Source organism: Lepeophtheirus salmonis, chromosome 4, assembly GCF_016086655.4.
Source record: "Lepeophtheirus salmonis chromosome 4, UVic_Lsal_1.4, whole genome shotgun sequence".
Classification (NCBI taxonomy): domain Eukaryota; kingdom Metazoa; phylum Arthropoda; class Copepoda; order Siphonostomatoida; family Caligidae; genus Lepeophtheirus; species Lepeophtheirus salmonis.
The window spans coordinates 10,727,387-10,733,386 of NC_052134.2; positions in this window are offsets into that span (position 1 = coordinate 10,727,387).

Sequence of the window (6,000 nt, forward strand, 5' to 3'; positions counted from 1 at the left end):
AGAATATGGTTCATAATAATGAATTACAATTTCATGGAATGTGACGTTTTCAAATCTACTTTAACGGATAAAAAAAGGTCTAAGTCAATTATACGTAGTATATCTTCATTAAATACTTTCCTAATAAATACTTTCGTTATACCCTCAAAAATCATAATAAAGTAGGCAGTTGATAATCACATCAGTATTTTAAACAATGATACCATAAGTCTTTCTCACCCCCCCCCCCGGTCTCCTTGCACGCGTTTTTCTCTACAGAATTATCAACTTTATACATAGGTCGGTGGCCTCCCTGAATTACGTAACAACTGGAAAAACGCAGACCCTCTTTTTAAATAACATTTTATGCAACTCTGTAGATGAACACAAGAAATAATAAAAAGATTGTTTTTTTCCTTAAAGTAAACCAAGGACAGTTTTATATTCCTTTATTGCACTATAATTTATATTACATAAATATTTCAATTATTCTTATATACGACCCGATATTTAAGGTTAATTATTATGAAGAAAAAAACACTGAATAACAACTGAGCTAGGGTAATTGGTACTCACATATTTAATAGAATGCGCTTCTTTAAGTGTGAGGAATAAAAAAGCTTAATAAATAATAAGAAGAGAAAAAATTCAATTTCTATCGAAACTCCAATCCATTGTTCAATGTTTTTGTTAATCAGTTTCTTCTCATTATGTTGTAAATTAATTACCAGAGAGACACCAGGGACTCGAGTTGGACTTGAGTCCATGTTTTGAAGACTTGCGACTCGACTTGATCCCACAATCAAAGACTCGAAACTTTACTTGGACCCGATATCTAGGACTAATGACATAAAAGCTAGTTTATACCGAACTCACGAAAAGTTTAAACTCTATTGACCCTATATTATAATTATGGACTGAAATTGTTCTCAAAAGAAATCTGATCAAGATATTCAAGGACTTGGGCTAATATTTTGAAGACTTTTTGTCCACTATTGAATACTATTTAGCTTTCGACAATGACTCAAGGGGTGTCTACTTGAGTAAAATTTGTTTTAAGTTGCCTAAATTATTTAGACTCATGATATTTGCATAGAACTGTATCTTCCAGGATCCTATGATTTTGACTTAAAATAATATCCTGTAATATAAGAAGAAAGTATCTAATATAATCTGCATTTTTCCTCTCTTCCAGGATTATGAGATACTAATGTTCTTATTTTATCTCTGATATATATGGTAATATTAACGGAAAAAAGATTTGAAACTATTCCTATTGAATTTACGAAAATTATAATTGAAAATGTGTAGTTTTTCAAAACATGCTATTTTATTTATATGTAGTCATTATCTACCTATAAAATATAATTTAGCTTTCCAAGTTCAATTCCTATTAAATTTTAGTTTTCCATAGGTTATTTATTCATTGGTAATTGCAAATAAAACTCTGTAATGTTTGATGAACTTATTTTTAACCTAAATAACGTGTTCCTAATCAGTGATAAATGTCGCCTAATGGCACATTTGGAAGTTCAGAAAATGATTTTTTCCCTCTACATATCTTACAAATGAGTTAATCTGGTGTAATGCTTTACTTTATTTGAATACAAATTTACTGACTTACCACATCCAGATTGTTACTGAAACTTTTATTATGTAATTCTTGTAGATATTTATTAGTTTAAAGGGAGGATCGAATTGCTGAAGGATTAGGAATATTAGAAGTAGATATTCTTATAATTTGAAATGAAAAAGTTATTAATCTTAGAAATTACGGTGTACTTTTAGTTTAGATAATAAAGAATTTCTTATTATACACTATTATATTCCTTGTTAACTTGATTTAGCATTTTGCTTGAAAAATATAATTATTTTATTATTATCAAATAGTTCTATTTTAACAGTAAATAGTGGTCACGTTTGTTTTCTATTTACAAAATTAAATATTTTGGAAATGAATGTAAGAAATAAGGATTTTTATTTCAGATCTTCCAACTTTTAATGTATAGAACTAAATTGATCTAGACTAAAATACACAATAAAATTATTTATTACATCTTAATATAGATAGTATATTAATGATATAACATAAATATCATCATATACTTTTTTAATGGGTTCTTATCCATAACCAATTATTTTGAATACAGGAGGTAGACAAGAAAAACCCCTCAAACTAGAATAATTTTATAATTCATTTTATAGATTATGACTAATATTTTGTATAAAAATAGCTTTTCTCCGATTTTTGTAATGTTTTTATGCAAAATGTGCAATATCCACATTTTTTTTCTCCTTTTTCAATTTTTACTTTGTAAATTACATCCATCACATGAAAAGCACTTATTTTTTATTTTTTGTCATTTAAGCATATCATTTTTTGATTCATCTGGAAGTTTTCAATCTGATCAGAAGATGTAGATAAATCCATATTTGTGCTATCAAAGTTACATGATGTGCCTTATAATAGAATACAAGTAGATTAAAATTTAAAAAATGAAGCAACGGAAAATGACGAGTTGTAACTTCTAATAAATTACTCCAAGATGATGAGGAAGTATCTTGTACGAAATAATTCGTTGGTAAAGATAAAATTCATGGGCTATTTTCAATTAAATTGATAGATGGTGACAGACGAATAAATCGTTATAGTGAGAAATAGATGGAAACACATAAAGATTTTTATCCAACCCATAATCATAACTTTGAAAACAATGTTGCATACCGAAGAATACCGAATGTGCAGTGATTTACCAGCACGATAGATACTTTTTATCGTTTTTCTTAGATTATGCATCTCGAATAATAGAAATAACTTTAATTGCATTTGTGTTATGGGAGAACAGAATAATTCTAGGATAGTTTAAAGTTAAAATGGATTCAGACGTAATTTTTAGGAATTCATCCTCTAACCTCCGAGATAAATGGATCAGACCCATGTGAGCGACATCTTTCATTTTTTCAGGCAAAGTAAGAACAGAGCAGAAGAAAAAGTATGTCACTTTTATAAAACGAAGTTTGAAACTTACTTTTATATATCTTGCACTTGTCCTAAGACAGTACCACTGATAAGAATGGTAGAAGCTCTTGTTCTAGAACAATATAATGTTAATCTTGCGCTAGTATCAACTTTGCTTCTGTTTCTTGATGCTGAAATAGGTTGGACTGTATATCACCTGCGTTGCAATGTAATTGCAAGTGTTGTTGTTTTGTTTTGTTTTTTTGGATATAATGATTTTTTTGGAAAATACTTTACTTGAACTAACGACCTGATTTTTTCTTTTTTAATTATAACATCTTTAATTTTTAATACAAGAGGAATTTTTTATTTAATGTTATAACTATAAAATTTTTACAAAAGTGGGGGGGGGCAATGGCTCTTTAGCCCCTATGGTTCTGGTGCTATATTCAAATTACATCAAACAAAATTATGTAGTAGATCGAAGACAGTTGCAATGCCTCTTATTTTTAGCTAATTTTGATATCAACACACCACAATTTAACATAACATATCAACATATGTTTCCATTTTATTTAATAAATTTAGAAGTTATATCATTTAGAAAATTATACTAGATCATATTTCTTGGGTAAATATATAAATAGATCTTTCAAGTTACTGGACTTTAAACTTTCAATATAATAATGTACCACATTTATATTAATTATATATAGATGACGGATCAGTATTACTGAATAAAGATATTCTGTGTGCGTACACTCTTACTCTCATACCGGCCCCTTCATGGCCTTACTCTGGCTACAGAGATTATGTATTCTAATCATGCGTAGCAATTTAAAATGATAAAGAGGAGTAAAAAATTCAATATCAACATGACACAAAACAAATAAAAGAATTTAAACCTACCTTTCTTTCAAAAAATTATCCCTCTAATGGATAGTTTTATTTCATATATATGACACAATGTAAAACTGTCTGATAACATTATTACAAAAATATTGGTCCTTCAAAAAATAATATCTATTAAATTGTTGCAAATGTACCATATCTTCCTATTTTTTCTAATAGAACAGGGGGGTTCAAACTCTCGAAAATTGTGCTCCCCTATATTACGTATGGGATTACTATAAGATCAATTAACCATTGTAAAATGTAATCTTATAATATATAATTTTTATCCTTTTCAATTATTCACACGTGTTCTCGATATAACATAATACAATAGAATCATAATACTGAGAGATGCTCTTTGAAGTCAGAGCGTCGTAGGATTAGGAATGAGGCGATAGCTCACGAGCCGAGCCCTTAATGTCTATCCTCACACCCCCTTTCGAGCCTGTGTCAATCCGAATGGGTAAATTTGTTTGGAGCGAATCTTAATCTTTTAGGTGGTTGTAGGTTCGAAGGCTTGTCAGCTTGACCGTTATCCTTGAGGTAACTTTCGCAGTGAGGCTTTGTAATTATGTCCTTGCGATTTTTGACGATCCGGATGAAGCGTCGGTTTCTACATAGGGTCTGTCCGATGGAAGGAGGAGAATATATTTCGTATCTTATTTTTTGCCTTGAACGGTAGCTGTCCAATACCAGATTTTGGAAGTTAGATCCTGGATCCACACCTTGTAAACCGTAGGGATGGGGTTGAGCTAATTTGCTGTATTGTCATAGCGGTTTCTTGCGTACTCATACTGTTAGGCGATGCATTTGTCATGTTCGATGAAGCTATTCTGCATATTCCTAGGCAAGTGATAGGTTGTGAGCAGGGAGTCTTGATCGTATTGGTCTTCCGAAAACAATTTAAGTTGGGGGCACTGAGCCATGTCGAAGTGGTGTGTTTCTCAATTAGAGTAGCCTCTCCTGAAAGGTTTCAGATTCTGTGTTCCCAGTTTTAAGGAGCAGAGCCTACATTGGCTTAACGGCGGATTTTGCTAGTCCGTTAGATTGAGGGAAGTGTGGTGATGAAAGTTTATGTACGATGTCCCAGCGAGCAAAGAAGTTTTGTGCTTTTGCTGCTGTGAATTGAAGTCCTCCGTCTGAGAAAATTCTTATTGGTATACTGAAGGTTGCGATATGCTGGAGGAGGCTGCTGATAAGGGACTTAGATGTTGGGTATCGGTCGACTATTGCCAAATAGTGCTTGTCTCTGACTTAAAAAAAATCGGTTGCAATCTCTTGAAAAGCATCTCTAGGGGTAGGGTCCGATTAAAGAGGTTCCTTGTGTAGGCTTGATTGACGACTTTGGCATTCTTCACAAGCTTCAATGAGGTTGTGTATATCTGCTCTAATTCCAGTCCAAAAAATAGTTTGGTGGGCCGTTTCAGTGTCATCTCTGTCTCCTGATGACTGGAGTGTAGTCGTGGGAGGATTTTGTCCCGTTTCAATTGTGGGATGATTATTCTATCGCCGAAGAGGATGGTGCTGTCAATGATGAGATGGGGAAGATTCTTTGCGTAGGGCTTTAGCACAGGATTGATATTTTGTTGATCATTTTTTCTAAAATGTTCTCTTTTAAGAGGCGGAAGACTGGATCATTCCGAGATACTTGAGCAATGTCTTCCAAGATCAGATCGTGTGCAATGCCCTCCAGGGGGATGGCATTTATTCAGTACCCAGACAGCAGCGAGCGACTCTAGCTCAACCATGGCATAATAATGTGATTCTGTCTCTGTGACAAATCGGCTACTCCACTCAATAAGTTTCCAGACATCTTGTTCGTCTTTGTGGAGTAATATATACCGGAGGCCGTTGACCCTGATTGTGTCCGTTTGAATCATTGTATCCCGTTTAGGATCAAACGTCGTTAGTGTGTGTGGCGAAACTAAGCACTTTTTGATCTCTTCAAAGGCCCTTCCAGCTGTATGGATTCTTGGGGCTGAGGAGTGGGTGGAGGGGAATGAATTTGCTGAGATCGTGTCTGAGAATCCTACTAATTGCTCTACCAATCCTAAGAGAGATCTGAGATGTTCTTAGGTGTCGGAAAATGAGCAATTGCTTATATTTTTCTGGGTCAGGTTGGATGCCTTGGCTTGTCACTCTGAAGCCAGCAAATTTGACTTCTGCTT